This window comes from Leucoraja erinacea, chromosome 25 (genome assembly GCF_028641065.1).
Source record: "Leucoraja erinacea ecotype New England chromosome 25, Leri_hhj_1, whole genome shotgun sequence".
Lineage (NCBI taxonomy): Eukaryota > Metazoa > Chordata > Chondrichthyes > Rajiformes > Rajidae > Leucoraja > Leucoraja erinaceus.
Window position 1 is genome coordinate 25,217,754 of NC_073401.1, and position 25,521 is coordinate 25,243,274.

The 25,521-nt window shown below is 42.3% G+C and overlaps 1 protein-coding gene across 2 annotated transcripts in view; it reads right to left on the bottom strand.

Moving 5' to 3' along the window:
- Positions 1 to 25,521, bottom strand: part of sppl3 (signal peptide peptidase 3) — a 123,958-nt gene that overhangs the window by 75,568 nt on the left and 22,869 nt on the right. The window contains exon 2 of one of the 2 annotated variants that reach the window (XM_055655271.1): positions 21,237 to 21,336. The exons of the other annotated variant lie outside the window; for it this stretch is intronic. The gene's annotated coding sequence lies outside the window, so the exon portion shown is untranslated. The remainder of the gene's footprint in view (positions 1 to 21,236; positions 21,337 to 25,521) is intronic. 2 annotated transcript variants of the gene reach the window in all.

Sequence of the window (25,521 nt, forward strand, 5' to 3'; positions counted from 1 at the left end):
ATAACCATGACATAATGTTGGAACACTGTCAAGAGGCAGGCATAGCCGAAGAATGATCCTCAACCAGATAAAGCTGTTGGGTAGGGAACGGTTCTGCGAGCAACTTGCAGCTGTAGAATCGCATCAGAACAGTGCAGCCACTGTCTCCAGATCCTCAGGAATTAGTGGAAAGCTAAAGCGCATCAATCCGGGAAAGGCAGCCTATATTTCCCGCAGCCCAATTATACCGTCTCACCACTGAAATGCATGTAGAGTCAATGCAAAGCAAGAAACAGCACAAATAGCTGCTACATTCTTGTGGAATGACTTCACAGAACATGGCTAATACTCAGTACTACTTTTGAAGATCTAAAGGCTAAAGAATAACACACATAGAGCCTGCAACGGCATAATTCTCTATTAATGATTATCAATATGTTTCATAACAAAGATGATTTAATGTGGCCGCTTTATTCTATTCTCTGCTACTTAATATTTCCGTACTTAAGGAAAGCCTTTTCTCTTATTTTTTTAACGCTACTATGTATCCAATTAAAGCTATAAATGGAATCGCCACGTGTTCAGGGACATGGACCCGGGTTCAATCCTGCCTCCGGGTGCTGTCTGTATGGAGTTTGTACGTTCTCCTCATGACCACATGGGTTTTCCACAGGTGCTCTGGTTTCCTCCCACACTCCAAAGGCGTGCAGGTTTGCAGGTTAATTGGCTTTGGTAAAGATTGTAAATTGTCCCTAGTGTATAGGATAGTGTTAGTGTACGGGGATCGCTGGTCGGTGCGGATTCAGTGGGTCGAAGGGCTTGTCTCCGCGCCGTATCTCTAAACTAAACTAAATGAAGACTGACAACATCCCCGTCGTAAAATCCCTGAAATGTAGTTCAGCTTGAAATTGGTTCGGTGAATTATAAGCTTCATCAAATGGAAACCCTCAATTTCCCACATGAACATTCCCAATCAGAACCCACAGATGAACCGTGAGATCCACTTCCAAATGAAGACCAAGTCTGTGGTGCTCCTGACGCGTGCAATAAATCTAGGTCCCACCTTTGCAAAGCCAAAGCCATCATGGATGCCAAGAGACTGTTCCAGACCCACTTGGAGATGGTTGAGAGTTAGGTTTCTAGGTGTAAATATCACCAATCTATTCCTGGTCCAACGACATTGATATTACAGCCAAGAAAACAGACCAACGTCTCAACTTCCACAGAAGACTAAGGAGATTCAGCACATCTCGAAAGAGTCTTATTAATTCCTACAGATGCACCATAGCGTGTGGCTGCATCGCAGTTTCTTTATCCAAGAATGCCAGAAATTGCAGCGTTGTGAACACAGCCCAGTCCATCACACATCTCAGCCTTTCCCTGCACCTCCATCCATTTGACTCCTCAGCCTTTCCCTGCACCTCCATTACTTTGACTCCTCGGGCTCGATACTTCACACGGCCTCGGAAAAGGGCCGGTGGTTGGGCAATTTATTTTTTGTAACAGTGCAAATAGCTCAACAATGAATAAGCCAATATTCTGACTACCAACATTCTTCAGTAAAAGTGCGAAAGCAGAAATTACTTGTCTGCTTCCATATCCAGATCTGGGAGAATTAAATGATCTTCCTTCTGCAGGTATAAAAATACCAGTGGAATTGCAAAATAAATGGATTTACAGACAAAACAGAATAATGGAGAGTAATTTTTCTTCCTGTAATGCTGTTTATTCTTCTAAATAGAGCAAGCTCATTGAACAACAACACTAAACAATAGACCAGAGCGAGTGTATGAAGCCACACGATGTCTAGAAAGTTATATTGTAAAGAACTTCCTGCATTTGACCATTATCCAACTACATATGTCTGTGTGCACAATGGGTAGTTGAGGTTTAGGTTTATTATTGTCACATCCACCAAGGTAACAATGAAAAGCTTTGGCTTTTCATCCATCTAATCAGATAATACTATACTTATTTTTAAGGCGGAGATTGACAGATTCTTGATTAGGCTGGGTGTACGTAGGTTATGGGGAGGAGGCAGGAAGATAGGATTGAGTCATGAAGTCTTTTGTGCAGGAAGAAACTGCAGATGCTGGTTTAAACCAAAGATAGACACAAAATGCCGGAATAACTCAGTGGGACGGGCAGAAGAAATGGGTGACGTTTCGGGTCGAGACCCTTCAGACTGATGTCGTGGGGGTGGATAGATAAGATAAGGAAGTGTGAAGGTGTGAAAACAGGGCAAAGGGAATGGAGATCAAGGAAAATGTAGAATAAATCATTATTAGCTGGGAGGTGACAAGAAAGCAAACAGAGATAAAATGTAGTCTGAGTCATGATGTCTTTTATTCTGTAAAGTCCTGTGTTCACATCTTGTTAGAAAACAATCTTCTGATCATATTGCATCATCCATAGCCTCAATATTTCTGAGTATTTTATATCAGATAAATATGATTGACAACAGTCGATTTGAAAACAGTGTTTCCTGTAGTTCCCTTTTGATGAGATTGGTTGAATGATAATAAGAATGCAGGGAGAATAATTTATAGTCTGTGGTCTAAAGGGTGTCAGGGGTTATGGAGAGAAGAGAGGAGGATGGGGTTGAGAGAAAGATAGATCAACCATGATTGAATGGCAGAGTAGACTTTGACTTGGTCCCACACAAGGGATTAGTGGGCAAAATTAGAGCACATGGTATTGGGGGTAGGGTATTGACATGGATAGAGAACTGGTTGGCAGACAGGTTGTAAAGAGTAGGAATTAACGGGTCCTGTTCAGAATGGCAGGCAGTGACTAGTGGGGTGCCGCAAGGCTCGGTGCTGGGACCGCAGCTATTTACAATATATGTTGACGATTTAGACAAAGGAATTAAATGTGACATCTCCAAGTTTGCGCATGACACAAAACTGGGTGGCTATCCAAAAATGTGAGGTTATCCATTTGGTGGCAAGAACAGCAAGGCAGATTAATATCTGAATGGTGTCAGATTAGGAAACGAGACCAGGGTGTGCTTGCACATCAGTCACTGAGAGTGGAGAGCATAAAGTTCCTCGGTGTGCAAATAACGGACAGCCTCACCTGGTCCAGGAACACCACTGGGACCGTCAAACGGGCCCATCAGCGACTGCACTTCCTGAGGAAACTAAAACAGGCCTCACTCCCCACCAACATCCTCAGGACTTTCTACAGGGGCACGGTGGAGTCTGTACTCACGTATTGCATAAATATGTGGTACTCCACCTGCAACTGTTCGGACAGAAAGGCTCTGCAGAGGGTAGTGAGGGGAGCAGAGAGGATCACTGGCGTCTCCCTACCCTCGGTACAAGAACTGTTCCAGAGCCGCTGTCTGAAGAAAGCGCAGAGAATTGCCAAGGACAAACTGCACCCCCTCCACGCACACCTGGATCTCCTGCCATCAGGCAAGAGATATCGTAGCATCAAAGCCCGGACTACGAGGCTGCTAAACAGCTTCCTACCACAGGCTGTGAGGCTGCTAAACAGTCACTCTGCACCCACAGTCACTTGACTTGACTCTGCGGCTGGCACGGACACTTTAATACTGGCACTGGCCACTAAAATCAGCGGCCCCGGACATTTTTTATGATTGGTTTATTGAATTTTAACATTGTGTTTTTTTTAACCGGCTTTTAACTATTTATACTGTTCCATCAGGGACTGGATTGTTTTTAGTGTTATTATGTGTGAAGTGTTTAAATTTCATGTGCGATGCTCCGCTATTCACTGGGAAACGTCTTTTCATTTTGCACTGTAACAACTGTTGCTTGCAAGATGACAATAAAGGTTGATTGATTGATTGATTGATTGATTGAAAAAAGTATTGTGGTATTCACTGTAATTTAGAATGATGTGAGGGGATCTTATAGAAACATATAAAATTCTTAAAGGATTGGACAGGATAGATGCAGGAAAAATGTTCCCGATGTTGGGGGAGTCCAGAACCAGAGGTCACAGTTTAAGAATAAGGGGTAGGCCATTTAGGACTGAAATGAGGAAACATTTTTTCACCCAGGGAGTTGTGAATCTGTGGAATTCGCTGCCACAGAAGGCAATGGAAACCAATTTACTGGATGTTTTCAAGAGAGAGTTAGATTTAAGGCTACAGGAATCGAGGGATATGGGGGAAAGAAAGTAGGAACGAGGCACTGATTTTAGATGATCATATTGAATGGCTGTTCAATTAGATTTGAATAATATTAAAATACAAAAAGCAAAATCAATTTGTTAAATATACTTTCATTTTTTAAAATAGTACTCAACTGCATTTACCCTTCCCCCATCCTCCAGAGTCCGCAACGGCTTTCACATGAATGAACTAATGTTTGTACGCCAGCATTCCCTGGTGTAAAGCCCAGCGTTGATGCAAAGTGCCTCCAGATATTCCCTTCAGTGAACCACTGTCAGATGCACTGGCACATCTCGGGCAATGTTAGAGTACAAGAAGCCTTGAGGCAAGAGTGGCTGACAGCCTGCAGTTCCAAAGGCTCTCATTTTCATCATGGAGAAAACTAAACGGGGAAATTACATTCAATTACAGCTTTTAAAATAGCAGAATGATTAGCTCAGAGGTTAATTATACAGTATATATTTAAAAATATATGAATTCCCCATTTATTTTCCTTCCATATCAGAAAGCATTTACTCTTTCTCTGGGTATTTAGTTTAGTTTAGATTAGATTTAGTTTCATTGCGTTTAGAGATACAGCACAGAAAAAGACCCTTTGGCCCACGATGACCAGCGATCCCGGCACACTAACAATATCGTGCACATATAAGGGGCAATTTACTATTTTACTGAAGCCAAGTAACCTACAAACCTGCATGTCTTTGGAAATGTGGGAGGAAACTGGAGTTCCCGGAGAAAACCCATGCAGTTCACAGGGAGAACATATAAACTCTGTACAGAAAGCACCTGTAGTTAGGTTCGAACCCGGGACTCTGGCGCTGTAAGGCAGTAACTCTACCGCTACTCCATCGTGCCACCCCGCCACCGTACTGTCCCTTTGCCCAGCCACAAAATACCCGCCAGGTATGATTTCAAGGTTTTGCAGTCATTGGGACTTAATTGTGTGAACATCAATGGAGAGAACCGACAGGATATTTAATCAAACAGCATCACAGTTAAGCCCAATCCCCGTGCCTCAGCTCCAGACACATTTGAGCCGTTTTGCTGGATCGTGATGAAGTGCAAATCAAATCCTGCACCAAGACCAACAAAAGTTGCCTACCACCACCATAGTCATCAATCTCCCGATGTTTGGAAAAGATTGATTTTTGTTTAAAGGTCATACGTATAATAGCTATTGTAACAGAGACAAAAAATTAAATTTGTTTTTGGCAGATATTAAAAGGTGCTTTCTACAATTCATTTGTTCAGATTTAGCAACTATATGCTCATGGGTTTCAGTGACCTCGAAGTTACTCGGATAGTTACTAGGCTGCATTTAATCTCACACTATTTGACACCTCTCTCCCCTTCTCAATCTCTCTGCCTCCACGTATATTACAAATCCACCGACTACCACAGCTAGTGTAGGAAAGAACTGCAGATGGTTTAAATTGAAGGTAGACACAAAATGCTGGAGCAACTCAGTGGGTGACTCAAGGCAGTATCTCTGGAGAGAAGGAATGGGCAATTCCCTCTCTCCAGAGATGCTGCCTCACCCGCTGAATTACTCCAGCATTTTGTGACTACCACAGCTACCTTGACTACATCTTCTCCCACAATGCCTCTTGCAAGGATGTCACCCTTGCTCTCAATTTCTCTGTCTCTGCCACATCTCCTCCCAAGATCAAGCATTCCACTCCAGGACCATTGAGATATCCTCTTTCCTGCGTAACAATGGAGCCCTCTTCTGAGTCTCCTGTGTCCCACAGTTCTGCTTTAGTTCCCAAATCTCCCCTCATGAAACAAGAGTTCTCTTGGTCCCCACCTTCCAACCCACCAACCTCCATATCTAACACATCATCCTCAGATATATCCAACTCCTTCAACGTAATCTCACCAGTCACACTTTACTTTCCCCACCCCTTTCTGTTGAGATCACTCTCTTTGTTAACTCCATTGTTTGCTCCACCCTTCCTACCCAACCTACTCTCCCCCCTAGGCACCTTGCCCTGCCATTGCAACACCCCTCTCTGCCCGTCTTCCCTCACTTCCATTCAGGGACTCCGGCCCATCCACGAGGCAGACGTTCACTTGCACCTCTTCCGACCACATCTATTGCATTTGGTCCTCCCAATGTGACCTCCTTTGCATCAGTGAGACTAAACATACACTAAACATAAACATTCACCGAACACTTGCATTCTGTCTACCAAAGTCTGCTGCTGCTCCCAATCGCTAACTCTTTTAACAGAGACACAGAGACTTCAGACTGAAGAAGGATCCCAACCCCAAACGTCATCTATCTTAGTTCTCCAGAGTTCAGCCTGTCCCGCTGAGTTACTCCAGAACTTTGTTTTTCTTTTTGCTAACCATTTTAATTCCCTTTCCCAATCCCATACCAACCTTTCGGTCCTTGGTCTTCAATGTCAGAGCGAGGCCATATAGAAACTGCAGGAACAGCTCCTCATATTCCACTTGGGTGGCTTACTTGAGCAGATAGGATTTGTCTATACACTTCAGAATTCATTATGCTACTACCGTCAGCAGTTGTATCATCAATGAAGATAAGTGAGCCAGTGCCTTCAGCAGCCATGCATGCCCAGGCCACAACACCCCCACCACTGTGTTTTACAGACGAGGTGGTATGCTTTGCATTTTGGGCAGTTCCTTCTCTCCTCCATGCTTTGCTCTTTCCATCACTCTGATATAAGTTAATCTTCGTATCATCTGTCCACAAGACCTTTTTCCAGAATTGTGGGTGGTCTTTTAAGTACTTCTTGGCAAACTGTAACCTGGCCATCGATTTTTGCGGCTAACCAGTGGTTTGCATCTTGCAGTGTAGCCTTTGTCTTTATATTCAAGAAGTATTTTGCAGACAGTGGTCATTGACAAATCCACACTGATTCCTGAAGTGTTTCTGATCTGTGGGACAGGTGTTTGGGGATTTTCCTTTATTATAGAGCGAATTCTTCTGTCAGCTGTGGAGGTCGTCCTAATGTTTGGCTGATCTCTAACAGTTTTATTCTTGTTTCTCAGTCTCATAATGGCTTCTTTGATTTTCATTGGCACAACCTTGGTCCTCATGTTGATAATCAGCAGTAAAAGTTTCCGAAGGTGATGGAAAAACTAGAGGAAAGACTAGGTGCTGAGAGCTCTTATACTTGCATTAAGGAGGCAATTAAACACACCTGAGCAATTACAAACACCTGTGAAGCCATGTGTCCCAAACATTATGGTGCTCTGAAATGGGGGGGGGGGGGAAACTATGTATAAATATAGCTGTAATTTCTACATGGTGAAACCAAAATCTATTAAAAAAAAATACCCTTTAATAAAATCTGACAATGTGCACTTTAACCACAATTGATTTTTTTCTATTACAAATCTCAAATTGTGGAGTACAAAGGCAAATAAATAAATGACGGGTCTTTGTCCCAAACATTATGGAGGGCACTGTGTATCCAGGACAGTTTTGCCTCTGATGGCATTTATAGTTAAGAATTATTCTACCGTATAACACAATTCATTCCAAGATAATTCTGTATTCAACCTTTTCAACGCACTCGTTCAAAAAATCTCATGTTTCTGGTTCAGATATGGGTTTGTATGAAAATATTTTGTACCTCCCAGATCAAATATCAATTATATCTCTCCTCACAAGTTTCAGTGACAACCACAGCCCAAGTAAATGTTGTGCGACTCAATATCAAAGCCATAGTTTAGTTTAGTTATACAGCGCAGAAACAGGCCCTTCGGCCCACCAAGTCCGCACAGTCCAGCGATCCTCGTACATTAACATTGTCCTATACACACACTAGGGCCAATTTACACTTATACCAAGCCAATTACCTACATACCTGTACGTCTTTGCAGTGTGGGAGGAAACTGAAGATCGCAGAGAAAACCCACCCATACCTTTTATTTATTTGAACACATCAACATAAACCGCTTGTGTGTAGGATCAGTCTGAAGGGTCTCGACCCAAAACGCCACCCATTCCTTCTCTCCAGACATGCCGCCTGTCCCGCTGAGTTACTCCAGCATTTTGTGTCTGTCTGCAGCATAAACCACTCCTTCTTTCTCCCACATGCACTGATCTATCGTCCCTTTAAATTCTATCCGCTGGTTGTTTTACCCATGTCAAATTCCATAATCTTACCGTTCCAGAGACTATAGTTTCAACTGGATTCCATTTGGACTTTAGAACTATTTTATTTTTATCCCCAAGTTCTGACACTCCCCTTGCATCTCCAACAAACTCTCAATGTTAAAAGCCCTGTTGTGATTATCCCCCTGCACACTCCCTCATCCCACCCTGCACATTTCCGACACATCAAAAGGTAAGAGCACATATATTCAATCTTTCTTGCTGGGTCAAAACCTCTCTGGTAGAATCATTATAGTATTTTTTGTGCGTTCAGCAGTACCTCTTCAATCTTTTATAATTTATGGAGGCCAGACCTATTTGAATAATGCCCAGTGTTAATATTGACTTATTTTTTAATCTGTGTTTCGGTTTGGTTTTTTTAGGGGAGGGTTTCTAGTATTATTAAATAAAATTTCATAATTAAAATTTCAATCTTTTTGCATCAATGCATCAATTTCTTGGTCACTTTGGATTTATGGAAGTACAACGTGCAAAATGAGTGGAGAACTTTTCCAAGTTGCTAAAGGAGACATATAACATCAATTTTCAAGGTGGGCAGAGAACTAAAATGGGCAAAATGTCCTTAAAGATAGACACAAAAAGCTGGAGTAACTCAGCGGGACAGGTAGCATCTCTGGAGTGAAGGAATGGGTGACATTTCGGGTCGGGTCTGAAGAAGGGTCTCGACCCGAAACGTCACCCATTCCTTCACTCCAGAGATGTTACCTATCCTACTGAGTTTCTCCAGCTTTTTGTGTCGACCTTCGGTTTGAACCAGTAGTGATAGATTTATAGTGATCCTACTGCAGTTCCTTCCTACGCAAAATGTCCTAAAAAAATGTAAAAAATGCATTGATCACCTTGCATTTCTGGTTGTTCAAAGACATGGCAATTTTGTTTAGAACTCAGTTCCATATAGTTTCCAAAGACCTTGAACAAATACACATGGGTGTGGCAGAGAACTCACTGCAGTGCTTCAAGGATCAAACCCTGCCATACCCATGTTACGCACCTGCTTCATTGAATACAATGCTGCATGAGCAACTGTGTAGAAAGGAACAGCAGATGCCGGTTTACGCTGAAGAAAGACAGAATGTGGTGGAGTAACAGCGGGTCAGGCAGCATCTCTGGAGAAAATGGATAGGTGACGTTGCGGGTCACGTTCACAAGTTATGGGAGTAGAATTAGGTCATTCGGCCCATCAAGTCTACTCCGCCATTCAATCGTGGCTGATCTCTGATCCCTAATCCCATTTTCCTGCCTTCTCCCCATAACCCATAACACCTGTTCTAATCAAGAAATCACATCAGTCACTCATCCGGGACCCTGGGTCCCGATCAGAAACGTCACCAATCTTCCCCCCCCCCCCCCCCCCCCCCCCCCCCCCCCCCCCCCCCCCCCCCCCAGAGATGCTGCCTGACCCACTGGGTTACTGCAGCACTGTGTGTCTGTCTGCTGCATGAACAATTCATGTTTGGCAACCTTTTATTTTGTCATTAGAATTACAGATTCCCTAGGTGATATTTTTATTGCTACAGCTCCATCTGTATTTTTACTCTCCCACATTATACCACCACCAGCCTCTAACCAACACATCCCACTGACATATGGGCTTGATCAGCTGCCTGCATGCACATTTTGAACCCCATATGCAGCCTTCCGAACACAAAATGGAGATTATGCATGATTACATTTGTTGCCTATAGTGAGTTTTATCAGTAAAAAAACAAAATATTTTCCCAATTAAACTTTACGGTATATATTGAGTTTTTAAAAATCAGTTAAAACTGATGCATTCAAGGTCTGTGCATACTTGGTTTATGCAAATTTCACATATCCGTCATATCTATCACTAGAAATAATCCATTGTTTTTCTTTTACACAAATAAACCCCAGTATCATATAAATTTAGTGATGTATTTTCTGGAGTCCAAAGATCGCTATTTTTCTACCCCAGTTAGTTGCTTTCCAAAGAGTTTGAGTCACCTCACATAAACATTATTTTGCCAGATTCCTCTCCATTCTGCAAGTCTGTAATATACAAGTCTGTAAGAAAAGAAAAGAATGGATTGACTGGGCTTGTATTCACTGGAATTTAGCAGGATGAGGGGGATCTTGTAGAAACATAAAATTCTTAAGGGATTGGACAGGCTAGATGCTGGAAAAAATGTTCCCCGTGTTGGGGGAGTCCAGAACCGGGAGTCACAGTGTAAGAATAAGGGATAAGCTATTTAGGACTGAGATGAGGAAAAACTTTTTCACCCAGAGATTTGTGAATCTGTGGAATTCTCTGCCACAGAAGGCAGTGCAGGCCAATTCACTGGATGTTTTCAAGAGAGAGTTAGATATAGCTCTTAGGGCTAACAGAATCAAGGGATATGGGGGAAAAGCAGGAACAGGTTACTGATTCTGGATGTTTAGCCACGATCATATTGAATGGCGGTGATGGTTCGAAGGGCCAAATGGCCTACTCCTGCACCTTGTTTCTATATTTCTAAGTAAAATATCTCCCTGCATTTGTCACGGTCTTTCTACTTGTTAGTAACAGCCCTCAAACTAATGTTTAGGTTAATTGTCACATGTGAGGAATTGTCACATGTGACAAGTACGGTGAAAAGCTTTGTTTTACAAGCTATACAAACAGATCAGATATACCATACATAGATACAATCAGGTCAAACTCACGTACAATAGATAGAACAAGGGGGAAAATACAGAGTGCGGGATATAGTTCTCAGCATTGTAGTGCATCTGTTAAAGTGGATTATTTTCCCCTCAATCTCTCCTCAGTAAATATACTATAACAACACACCGTTCTTGCTTCAACAAGTTAATTCGTCACCTCGGGGGACTTACTCTGGTCCACGACCTGTCACTCTCTTGGAGTTCCAAGTGTTCCCCAGAGCAAGTGGTTTACAATAGGCATAATACAAGTATATAAGCAGTAGCAAGCAAAAGCAAATCTGGTGCTCGTTCTTGGTCCTGCAATCATATCATGACACGGGGCGTTTGTAAAGGCAAATGTCAGGTTCATCAAGACAAGTGACTCGCAAGTGCATGATCTCATTATCACCAGTGATCAGGTTTCATCACAATCGTATGACCTGTTAGGTGCAGGCTCGAAGGGCCAAATGGCCTCCTCCTGCACCTATTTTCTATGTTATCAGTCAGGTTCCTCAAAATGGCTAACTTTGTCATTACAGTTACAACAGAATCCAGCATTTTTCCACTCAAACGCTGTAATTTTTCACTAACTTACACAGCAAAAAACACTTGTCACATCAGCTCAACGATTCAAATGATACTTTATTGTTACATGTACCTAGGTACAATGAAATTCTTTGTTTTGCATACAACCGGGTAAAAATCATATAGCAGACCTCACCTGGGCAGTATACAAATATTGCCAGGTTTTGGCGCAGATAAAGTTGCAAAAGCTCCTTATAATTTGTAGAATTCCTCTACAAATTCTGAAATTGTGCTCATGAATGCCAACTGCAAATTAGTTGATAAATAGTAGATAACAGTGCATGAACATCTATCCTTCTGCAACGTCACTTCACACCTTTTGCCAGTCTGCAACTAACTTTAATCCCAACCATTTTGTGGGCAACTTGTCATTTCTACGACTAACTCCTTGCATCGTACATTCTCATCTTAGTTTTGCATTTACTAAACCCAAAGACCGTTTGACAATAAACACCAAGAAAAGCTCACTTGGTAAAAGATTGCGAAAATAATTAATTTTCAGAGACATCAAGTCAAAATTTTCCAAATCAATAAGTTATGTGCAGGCGATATTTCTCATTCAAACACCAGATAGTCATACAGAATCTCTGCAGCAGATATACTGTTAATGGTTAAGCACTGGGGATAAAGTCTGGGAGTAATTTAAAGCTGCTATGTTAAACCATATATACACGGGATTTTAGCATGAGGATAAATCGTCCCACCTTTGTCTGATAAATCTCTATTCATTTTCACTGCCAAATCCGTTGCTTATTTGGCACCATGTAACTGATGCCATTCGTCTGATGGACCCCATGCAGAGTACAGACTTGTCGAGATTCCCCAGCATTACATTAGGACAATCTCTACCCCAATTCAAGCAATTTCAAATGGGGTATCTAGACTCACAGATGGGAAGTGATGTTGTTTTCCTTGTGTGTTGAGTTTCATATTTTTCATGATTTGCAGATGACTGTGTGCATTTTTAACTCATCTTTTTCATTTCCAATTATTGTTCAGCATTATTAAAACATTTAAAAGATGGCTCTCGACCCGAAACGTCACCTATTCCTTTTCTCCAGAGATGCTGCTGCCTGACCCGCTGAGTTAATCCTGCATTATGTCTCTAATTTCCGCTTTACATTTCCTAATCTGCCTTCTGCAAAAGCATTTATATTAATTGTGTTATTAATTTCACCAGCTTACTCAAAGAAACAAAACAAGTTGAGCCATGGCAGGTACACAAAAATGCTGGAGAAACTCAGCGGGTGCAGCAGCATCTATGGAGCGAAGGAAATAGGCAACGTTTCGGGCCAAAACCCTTCTTCAGACCATGGCACTTTAGTTGGCAAGAGATAATAACCGGAGGCTTCAACAATGCCATCTGCATGGGCGGGTCGGTGGAGATCAAAGGAGGGATTTTCAAATCACATCGGGGGTATTTTACCATTATCAAAAATTGTGCTCCGTCACCAGAACTTTCATTTAGACAGAGATACAATGCGGGAACAGGCATTTTTGAACAAGTTAGGTCTTTATTCTTTGGAGCGCAGAAGGTTTAGGGGGACTTGATAGAGGTCTTTAAAATTATGAGAGGGATAGACAGAATTGACGTGGATAAGCTTTTTCCATGATGGGAAGATTCAAAAAAGAGGACATGATTTGAGAATTAAGGGGCAGAAGTTTAGGGGCAACATGAGGGGGAACTTCTTTACTCAGAGAGTGGTAGCTGTGTGGAATGAGCTTCCAGTGGAAGTGGTGGAGGCAGGTTCGATTTTATCATTTAAAATTAAATTGGATAGGTATATGGACGGGACAGGAATGGAGGGTTATGGTCTGTGTGCAGGTAGATGGGACTAGGTGAGAGTAAGTGTTTGGCACGGACTAGAAGGGCCGAGATGGCCTGTTTCCGTGCTGTAATTGTTATATGGTTATATAGAACTCAAGTGCGATTACTTAATCCGACCCAAATCAAAAACCAGAAGGAAAGAGCTGCAAAGGCTAGGTGGGTGAGACACTCCCTCGCCATTGCTCTTAAGAATTTTATGCATATGTGTTGGATACTACGTTTTATTCCATGAGATCCAAGGTTAGACAATTCCTCATTATAACAATATCAATCTGAAAGTAATCTTCTATTGTACATACACTTCCGCTTTCTTGTTTCGATATGTACAACTATGCATTTAAAATTACATATTAATCCCTTTCACTTTATTTAATAGTGCACTTAAGCTACATAGTCTGAACTCTGCAAAAAATAAACTTATGGCCATATTAACCTAAAGTGTTAGAATACAATAACAACACTTAACAACTGGTTTCTCTTTCTCATTTTATTAAATTGAAGGTTTACTTCATTTTATTAAATTGAAGGCAACAGCAAATGCAAATTAAACTACATTTCTGTTGCCTTTTCTGTACCAATTAGAAACAATTTAATTTACATTTTAACTACCAGTGAACAGAAATAACTGCGCTTATATCCTGCACCATAGTAAACCATATCAAGCGTAAACTAGCAAAACTTAACCATCTGCTGCCGCAGTAAACGATGGGAAGAAGTTTGAAGGTTGGGAATAAAACTAAGTACAAATTGGATAAGGAAGCACCAAAATGGGTAATATGGCTCCATCGTGGGATTCTGCACCAAATTCCTTAAAGAAAGGAAGGTTACCCAAATCACCCGTGGAGGGTTTAAAGTCAGAAATGGAACTGGAACACAGATGGGAAAACAGAGAATTAATTTGTACAGCACATCTGGTAGATACAGAAAATGGAAAGATGAAATACAATTATACCAATGAGGGAATTATGAAATGCAAGTAAAGCAAAATTAAATTATGGTTTTTATTTATTTCTTTTGTCCATGGGAACATTTACTATTCATCCTTGAACATCCCCATCTCATTGACGAGGCCAGCCATATTGGAGTCACATATAGATCATAGAACATGTCCATCCCTGAAGGACATCTGTGAACCAGTTAAGAGTTGATAATAATCTGGCCTCCATTGCTGACCTTAGTTTTACCAGTTTTTTTAAACTCCAGACGGCTAGTGGTGCCAGCTGTATAGTGGCTGTCTTACTGTGCCAGAGAACCGGATTCGATCTGACTGCAGGTGTTTGTTGGTACAGGGTTTGTATGTTCTCCCGGTGACCTGCGTGGGTTTTCTCTGGGATCTCCCGTTTCCTCCCACACACTGGCTTGGCATAATTGTAAATTGTCCCTAGTGTATGTAGGATAGTGTAAGTGTGTGGGGATCGCTGGTCGGCACGAACTCAGTGGGCTGAATGGCCTGTTTCCACATTATCTCTAAATTAAACTGCTTTAATTATTTAAATTCTACGTTCTATGGAGAGATCAGAACATTTCCTCTAATCCCTCCTCAACTTAATCTGCTCAGTTGTATTTATTATTCAATTCTACATTTCCTCCATGACCTAGTTCAGTACTCATAAAAGTTCATCAACTCGAAACAATAAACGATCCTCTTTCCATAAACACTGTGACCAGCTGAGTATTTCCAATCTTAGTCATTTTCACTCTAGATTTCTTTCATATGTAGTAGCATTTTGAGCCAGTCTGCAGATCCCACTCTAAAAAGCGAAGCAAGTTAACCCATTAAAAATAGCTTGCCTTTTAATTTTTGCATTTATATATTCTTGATTACTGCTACCAGGGGCCAAGAACAAATGTGACTTTTATGTTTAACTTTTCTCCATCAAGCCCGCAGAGTCCACTAACTTTTCATCGTTGAGTTTATTCTCAGTCACCAGGTCTACTTTCCTCTGCTATCATTTTTCCCTATTATTCCTGCCTTATTTAACTGAAATATTTAATTCTGAGTCTTAATAGTCTTGCAACTCGGTCTCAGGAGTGGGCATCATGTCAAACTTTCAAATGAATTTGAAATTGTAATTCATTAAATTTGTTTCTTATACAGTTTTCATACACTTGGTGCTAAATAGGTTTCTGCAACCTCTATTTTATCTTTCTGGCAGTACAGGTCCACTACCAATTTTCTGGCACCCTTGTTTTCAGAGCCATTCTGGATTATCCGTTTTTCCGGACCAACAGAGGTCACAGCCTCTGAGAGGATTCGAAAGATACCGGAAACGTCCACTCAGGCCGCTGGGGAGTCAAGATACTGGCCCGCAAAGTCAGCCAGTGGAACACGAGTTCCAGAGCCCCAGCCGCAATGGACAAATTCCACCCACTGACCGGCCGCGGAAGTTGGGTATGGGAATGGATCTGTCGGCATTGGCCGGGCCAGAATTCATAAGCCTCGGTCACAGGTGGCAAATTGGACCCTACGATCAACGCAAAAGTCCCGATGAGGTCAAGATTGGTCGCCTCACCTAGCCTCGGCGCCACATTTTCGGAGTAACTTCCAGGGGAGATTTAAAGTGCGCTCTCATAATATTGTTTGGATTAAAGGAGATACTGGGCTACCAGTTGCCAAAAGGAAACAAAAAAACATCAGTAGTGGACTGGTACTGTGGTTAGATTAGTAGCCAGAGATTTGCCCCACTGCTTTTGGAGTCACATGAAGTGACCTGGAAATGATTGTTATCCATTTTACTCGAGGCAAGGTGCACGGTCAATTGTGTAGTGCCAAAATAAACAAATGGCGTCCAACAATAGTGAATAAAATAGTTGGCAAAACTATTTGCATTAACTATGGAGCCTTGGATATTCAAATCTTGAAAGGTATTCAAATCTTTAAAAAAAAGTAAAAATTCAGGAATTAGGTTAAATTTGCAATTGTGTTTCAAATTTTGGGCGGCACAGTGGTGCAGTGGTAGAGTTGCTGCCTTATAGCACTTGCAGCGCCGGAGACCCGGGTTCAATCCCAACTACAGGTGCTGTCTGTACGGAGTTTGTTCTAGCAGAGTGACCACGTGGGTTTTACCCGAGACCTTCGGTTTCCTCCCACACTCCAAAGACGTACAGGTTTCTGGGTTAATTGGATTGGTATAAGTGTAAACTGTGCGAATCACTGGTCAGTGCGGACTCGGTGGGCAAAAGGGCCTGTTTCCGCCCTGTATCTCTTAACTAAAATTTCAGAAATGACAACTGATGGTAGATTAATAGTTATCTTTCCGGTCGAGACCTTTCTTCAGATTGAGAGTCAGGGGAGAGGGAAACTTTCTGTTTCGGGCCGCCTCCACTGTCAAAGTGAGGCTGCACGCAAATTGGAGGAACAGCTCCTCATATTTCGCTTGGGCAGCTTACACCCCAGTGGGCAAGCGGTACAAGCTTTCAAATTTGTTGAAATGTGCAATGAAAGATGATTAAAGCGCAAATGAGCTTATCCAGCGAACTGCTCAGCCATACGTGCCGGTAAGATTTCAGGCTTTCTGTCAAGCCTATGTTGAGCTAATTAGCTTTGCCACACGCGATATATTTAGAACATAACCTGGCCTTGAAATAAAGTGCAACATTGAATCACCACATTAAGAGGTAAAAGTTCTAATCCAACATGGATTCTAATCCAACAGCATTGGAACATTTCCCTACCTGGGAACTACTACTCTCTCCTCTATTGCAATCTTGAGCAATACAATGAAATTTATTATCATGCCCCAGTAACATTTCCCTACCTAGTCCACTGTCTTACAGACAACTACAACACACAACAAACAGTCACATCACTGCATTCTCCTCTCCCGATTGCAATCTTGGCTGACATTTTCCAGTACAGTCCAGCAGTTTGTTCAGGAAGAAACCCCGTGACACTGCAGATGCTGGTTGCTCCGGGAAGCGGTTACGAAGATAGACACAAAAGGCTGGAGTAACTCAGCGGGTCAGGCAGCATATCTGGAGAAAAGGAATTGGTAATGATTCAGGTCGACACCCTTCTTCAGACCGAAAGTCAGGGGAAAGGGAAACGTGAGATATATAAGGTATATAGGACAGATGAATGAAAGATATGCAAAAGGCAACGATGATCAAGGAAAGGCAGAGCCCACAATGGCCCATCGTTGGCTGTGAGGTAGGTGATAACAAGTATTGTTCAACTGTTGGAGGTGCTAGGACATCAAAACTAAATCCCAGTTTTTTTTTTCAAATAACGAAAAAAGGTCCCGACCCAAAGCATCACCTAGCCATGTTCTCCAGAGATGCTGCATGATCTGCTGAGCTACTCTAGCAGAGTGTCCTTTAAAAAAAAAAACAGCATCTGCAATTCCTTGTGTCTGTAAAGAATATCTTCAATGTGATGGGTTAGAAATCGAATGACATCTTTAATCAAAGTGTACTGATTGCTAAAAAATCCTTAGCTTTCAATACTCTGATGGAAACCACCTCTGATCATGTATCCACTTCCCTGCCAGGTTTCTGATCTACCATTAAAAAAAGCAAATTATACACAATTAGCCAGAAAATCAAACTGGCACAGCTAACAGGGAGGAGAAATACTCTAATTGTCTTCTAATTGCATTGTGTTGATATTTAATACTTGAACCCAACAATTCATCTATTTACTTCAAACTTGATTATTATACTGCATTTAGTAGTCAGTACTAAAAGTGATATGCAAGTGAGAATTTGTTAACACCTTCCCATGAGAAGAATCATTACTGCTAACCCCAAATCAGGACTACAATATTATGAACTGACCTCCCAGCACAAAAATGTAAAGTGTGAATAATGGAAAAGGAATGGAAATATTAACGTCAGAAAATGCAGAGATTGTAGTGTCTCTCAAGAGAATTTATAATAACACAATGATGGATTCTTTGCCAGAATCGTGTACAAGTCTGTGCAAATTGGCATGCACGACATTTGCCAAAAGCTAAAGCAGTGACTTAGCCAGGATTTTAGTGTAACAACACTTAAAAGATGTAGGCAAATGATGTATTTTTCTTATAATACAGAAAGCTCAAAAACCATCTCTACATAACTAAAGCTCTGATCCTGTGCTCTTCTGGTTTGCGCGCTTTTTCTATTTGCAAAAACGGTACGCGATAGCGCTACGATTTTTCGCCAGCTTACTCATCGTTCTCCCATGCTGCGAGTGCAACAACTTTTGTTCCGATCGATGGTATGTTGTAAAAGCTAGCGAGGTTTAAAGACCTTATAGACCGCCCACGCTCAGATCAATCTCCTCTCCTGCGGATTAATCTCTTCTCCTGTCACTCCCCGTAACGGGCCGTCCTTTCCAGTGCCATCGCGTCTTTACTGGAGCTGAAGCAGAGGTCTTTTCGTAGGGACCAGAAGAGGCCCGGCCCGGAGTTGGAGATGTCTCCAAACGGAAAGCGGACAATCTGATCCCGGCGGAGGAGAGCGTTCAGTGCCCGCTGTGAGTCCCACTCGCACTGCAGCTCCAACCCCTTCCCTTTTGGTCCCCCTCGCTGGCTCCTGCCTCCTCCCCCGTGATACCCCCCTCTCCCCAATGGCACTTCCCCCTTCTCTGAGCTCCTCCCCCCCCCCCCCCCCCCCCCCCCGCGTGTAGAGTAGATGATCCAAACACTGACTGATTTAAGTTTAGGGGGCTAAGGCCCGTTGAGGGCATTTAGAGGATAAAGACCCCCCCACAAACCCTCCCCCGGTACCTCAAGCCCCTCCCCCCCCCGGCCCTCGCCCGGCTCACCAGGACACTCGCCCCCCCCCCCCCCTTTAATGTACCAAAATAAACCTTTCACTGTATCTCGGTACATATGACCAATAAATTAAACGAGGGGCAGTTGGGGAAATAGCTAAAGTCTCTGGAGGGATCTGAAAATGGAAAGAATAAATTATATCCAAATGTATTAACGGAAAGAATTTTTCATTGGGATTTAAAGTAATTATGTAATTATTGCTTAAAACTGTAATTACCAACTATCAAGTTTCTTTTAAATTTTGGGATTACTTATAATTAAACACAAAATAGCTCGGAAGCCCTGGTTAGAGCCTGTAATCTTGACTCTGACAGGCAGGCCACATCATTTGCATGCTTCAAGCTAGGCTTCTGAAGACAAAAAGCTTCTGAAGAAGGGTCTTGACATCACCCATTCATTCTCTCCAGACATGCAGCCTGACCCGCTGAGTTACTTCAGCATTTTGTGTCTACCTTCTAAAAACAAAATCTGTTCTGAACAAGAGATTTCCAGATGGATGGGGATTCAAGAATATTGAAGGGTTCCGGCCCAAAACATCGCCTGTCCATTCCACCTCAGGTGCTGCCTGATCCACTGAGCTCTGCCAGCAATTTGTGCTTTGCTCAAGGTTCCAGTATCTGCAGTTCCTTGTCTCTACATTCTCAGAGCCTCCTCAGTCATGTAATGTATAGTTTGAAACTGTGATCATAAGATGTACAACTCCGACTAGTCTCAGAACAGTCATGAGAGACACGGTGGTGCAGCACTAGAGTTGCAGCCTTACAGCGCCAGAGGCCCGGGTTCAATCCTGACTACGGGTGCTGTCTATGCGGAGTTTGTGTGTTTTCTCCGGGATCTGCGGTTTCCTCTCACACTCCAGACGCACAGGTTTATAGGGCTTGGACAATTGTAAATTGTCCTTAGTGTGTCTAGGATAGTGCTAGTGTGCAGGGATCGCTAGTCAGCACGGATTCGGTGGAATGAAGGGCTAGTTTCCTCACTGTATCTCTAAACTAAATAGCTCATGTGAGCTTGAAAGCAAAGGGACATGGAAGGGAAAGAAAAGAAACGCATTGAGTTTTGCATGTGGACAAAATTATAGGATTTCGTTACTTAACAAGGGCTCAGCAGTTCTGTACTGAGTGGGTGCACATGGCATGCCTGAGGCAGATTTCTGGATAATAGTGTGCCTGAGATAATGTTTCTAGTTATGGTTGTGCTGGAATGGGTTTGAAAAAAAATGGTAAGCACTGATCAGCTGTGGCAGGGTTCACATTGCATTTCAACCTTATAACAGAGCAGATAGCTTGCCCTAGCAATCCAATAAATACATCCCAAGCTTAAGTTACAAGGCAATGAAAACTGCTCTTTAAAATACACAACTCTCAACATTGGAGACAGATCGTTAATTTAAAATACTCATTACAAAGGCCACATGTGCAAATCTCTCAAACAACTTCTAATAGAAGGTACAGAGAAACATGCTGGAGAAACTCAGTGGGTGAGGCAGCATCTATGGAGCGAAGGAAATAAGCAACGTTTCGTGTCGAAACCCTTCTTCAGACTTCGATTTTCTAGCATCTGTAGTTCCTTCTTAAACATTCTAATAGATAGAAATGTTACTGAATTTGTTACTTTTTAGTGCGTAAAAAAAGTGTCAGAAATTTGTAGATGGAAACTATTTTCACAGCATGGCAAAAGGTGCACTGCAGTATTTTAAAAAAAAATTCAACTTAGCAAACTCAACTACCTAAATGTAAAATTGGAGAGAATGCAGATTCCATAGTACCAAGCTTCTTCAGTAATGGACCAGATCGTTCAAACCATTCTTTTAGACAATTTAGAGATACAACGTGGAAACAGGCAGTTTGGCCCAAGTCCGCACCGACCAGCGATCGCCCCATACACTAACACTATCCTACACACTAGGGACAATTTACATTTTTACTGAAGCCAATTAACCAACAAACCTGTGGGAGGAAAACGGAATATCCAAAGAAAACCCACGCAGTCACAGGGAGAACGTACAAACTCCGTACAGACAGTACATTTAGTCAGGATCGAAACCGGATTTCTGGTGCTGCAAGGCAGCAGCTCTATTGCCGATACTTAGTAAAGTAAAATTAGTAAAGATACTGTGCCGCCCTGCTCCCCAGATTTTAGGCCTACCTCTCAGTTACTGCTGTGGCTTGCCATTGTCCATCCAATACTGAATTAGTCCAGTTTCAGACCATTCAAACCCCAGGGAGGAGAAACGATCCATATGGCACTAAAAGATGTGCATTGAAAAAAATACTTTCAATGTTCTGCAGACGAATACAGTCATTCTACAGATGAATACAATAATTTGCAAATGTGTATTTTGCAATGTTCCATCTTAAAGGCCTTGTCCCACTTTCCAGAGTTACTCACGAACTCTCCCGAGTTTTCCCCTTGAATCGAACTCAGGGAATGTCGGGTAATGTCGGTAGCGAGTCCGTAGATGTTTCGTAGCGGCTCGTAATGCCAGCCGTAGAAACACAGGGCATCAGGTAAGTCGGGACGTTTTTTCAATGTTGAAAAATGTCCAGGAGTTTTTAAAAAAAATAGCCCTGAGTACCTACGAATGGCTTTTACTGTAATTCTCCGAGTTCGAATCAAGGGGAAAGCTCGGAAAAGTGGGACAGGGCCTTTAGTTTAGAAATACAGCCCACCTAGTCCATGCTGACCAGCAATCCCTGTACCCTAGCACTATCCTTCACACACTAGGGACAATTTAAAATTATACCAAGCCAATTAAATCACAAACTTGTGTGTCTTTGGAGTGTGGGAGGAAACCGGAGCACCTGGGAAAAACCCACGTGGTCATGAGAATGTACAAATTCTGTACAGACAGCACCCGTAGACAAGATCGAACCCAGGCAGCAACTCTACCACAGTGTCACCTTGTCGCCCCTAATGATCTTGTCTAAGTTCAGAAGAAATTGTTGAAACTCATCATACAATTTTAGTGGGGCGTTACCCACACTTATAAATACCTAAACACTAAGTTTCTTCACATACGAGCAACCATTATCCAAGGCTCAGCTTTTTACAATGTATTTTCCTTCTCACAATCTAAAATCTCTGTTCCATGTTACAATCGAGGACAGTGCACATCTCAAACTCCAAACCAATAGATGCAAGGTGTCTGACTGGTTACTTTTGTTAAACAACAGAACAATCAAATTTAACTTAAACGGGTCCAGTAACAATAGACCCCACTCATGGCTGTTTTCTGCTCACAGTGAATCTACAGATTGGACCATAGAATGTTGGAAAACTATTATGCACTGATGTACTAAAAGCAGCAAAATTATAGTATGGCACTTTGAGGGATACAGGAATGGAGGTAGTGGGGAAATTAAAATAAAATACCTACAACTATGCAAGTCATAGAGCATAGAAACAGCCCTTCCACCCACCTTGCCCGTGCCAAGATGCTCCATCTACACTAGCCCCACACCCATCTACACCTTTCTTATCCATGTACCCATCCAAATGTCCTTTAAATGTCATTATAGTACCTATCTGGACGACCTCACCAGGCAGCTTGTTCCAATTACTCACCCTCCGTGGGGAAAAAGAGGCTGCTCAGGTTTCTATTAAATCGTTCCCCTCTCACTTTAAATTTATGTCCCCTGATTCTTGATTCCCCACCTCTGGGTAAAAGACGATCTATTCCACTAATGATTTTATACACCTCTATAAGTTCACCCCTCGGCCTCCTGCACTCTAATACAGTAACGTAACATCCACACTTCTATACTCAATACTGTGACTGATGAAGGTCAATGTCCCACTGAGTTACTCCAGCATTTTGTGTCTATCTTCACTGTAAACCCACAATCACGGGGAGAACGTGCCAACTCCACATAGACAGCACCCAAGGTCAGCATTTGCCGTTTCTTACACTTCCTACACACACCGAAAGGCTTCTTGACTACCCTATATCCACCTGATACACCACTTTCAAGGAACCACATGACACTGTTGCTCAACTGGTAGCACAGTATGTCGCCCCCAGGTTCAAGCTCCATTCCAGGAACCAGAGCATAAAGATCAGGTGATGACACTATGGTAGAACACTGAGGGAATCCTGCAGCATCAGAGATGTTGTTTTCTGTACAAGACATTAAACTACAGCCATGACTGCACTCTCTACTGGGTATCGTTGGTATTATCCCGAAGAACACACCACCAGATTCAGGGACAGTTTCTTCCCAACTATCTGGCAACTGAATCATTCTACCATATCCCATATGAACCACTATCTACCTCTTTGATGACCCTCAGACTATCCATGATTAGACTTTTCTGGCTTTACTTGATACTAAACGTTCTTCCGTTATCATGATCTAAACACTGTAAATGGATCAATTGTAATCATGTAAACACAAAATGTTGGAGTAACTCAGTGGGACAGGCAACATCTTTGGATAGAAGGAATGGGTGACGTTTCAGGTCGAGATCCTTCTTCAGACGGATTGTAATCATGGTTTGTCTTTTAGCTGACTGGTTTGCAGGCAACAAAAACTTTTTGCAGTACCTCGGTACCCGTGACAATAAACTCAACTGAACTGAGTGTCAGTCAGTCATCAAATAAATAGAAGATCAGGGTAAATTACAGGAGTACAGAAACCAAACTGCTGGAGGAACTCTGCAGCTCAATATTCTGAAACGTTGTCTGTCCATTTTCCTCCACAGATGCTGCCCGAACCCACCGAGTTCCACCACCAGCTTTTTCTTGCTCAATATTCCAGCATCTGCTGTCTCTTGTATCTCTCTAAATTATACTAGCTTGGCGTCAATGCACATCTCTTCAGCACATTAAAGTATCCGATTATTATCACTGTGCTGTTTATGGGAGCTTGCCAAGCACAAATTCTGTTACAGAACATACAGCAGCAAATGGAGACTGAGTGTTAGAAATGCTTCATTTGCTGTGGTCATCCAAAGAAATATAAATGAACATCACTTCTTAAAAGCAAGCCTCTTTCTCCTGATTCAAGACCCAACAGATTCTAGTTTTGTGTAGGAAGGAACTGCAGATGCTGGTTTAAACCGAAGATAGACACAAAAAGCTGCGAGTACCTCAACGGGTCAGACATCTCTGGAGAAAAGGAATAGGTGACGTTTCGGGTCAAGACCCTTCTTCAGACTCCAGTTTTGTTCTTCAATGGAGAGAGCCAAATGTCTCTCCCAAGCACTCCAAAGATATATAAGAAATGGCAGAAGTTTCTGTGGTATCAAAATTCATTTGGACAAAGATGACCTTGAGATAGTCATTCATATGAATCTATACAGGTTTTGATGGCATCTGCAGCTATTATCTTTATTCACTTTCATCAGTTTAGTTCCCCTTTAAAAGAGACAACACCTCAAAAATAATTGCCTGCAAACTGGAGGTGATTGAAAGTAAAGGAAGTTCCAGTTAAATGCAAGCTTCAAAGCAATGTCCTTTTAAAGAACATGTTGTTCACATCATCCAATTCTGTCTCCTCCAGATTTAAATCTTTCATTAATATTTCTTTTCAACAGTAATGGATTCCATTTTAATTCCACCGATTAACTAAAGGCACTCAATCAAACTTCCACAGGTGTACAGTGGGGAGCATGCCGACTGGTTCCATCAAAAACTGGTTGGGTAATTCGAGCGTTTAAAAATGAAGGAGGCTGCAAAAAGTGGTGGATATCAATTAATTAAAAGACACAGCATGGAAGCAGGCCGTTCGGCCCACCGAATCCACACTGACCATCGATCACGAGTTCACACTAGTTCTATGTTATCTCACTTTCCCATCCACTCCGTACACATTAGGGACAATTTGCAGAGGCCATTTAACCCGAAACGTCACCCATTCCTTCTTTCCAGAGATGCTGCCTGTCCCACTGAGTTACTCCTGCATTTTGTCTACCTTCAATTTAAACCAGCATCTGCAATTCTTTCTTACACAATCTACAAACCCATACGTTTTGGAGATGTGGGAGGAAACTGGAGTGCATGAGAAAACCCACTTGATCGCAAGGAGAATGTACAAACTCCACACCGACAGCACCCGAGGTCAGGGTCGAAGCAGGGTCTCTGGCACTGAGGCAGCAACTCCACCTGGTCCATCACCGGAACTGACCTCTCTACATCCAAGATATCTACAAGAAGCACTACCCCAAGAAGGTAGCTAATACCATCAAAGACCCACACAACCCTGACCACGTTCTCATCTCACTGCTACCATCGGGACTGTTACCTCCAGGATCAAGAACAGCTTCTTCCCATCGACCAGGAATAATTTTGCGCAACTCTAACCAAAACTCAAAATACAGGTGCACAACCTTTTATCCGAAATTCCAAATAACGAAAAGCTCCGAATAGCGGACATTTTTTCGGTCCTTGAAGAAAGGTCCTTGAAGACGTTCACCGAGAGGCCCGCAGAGG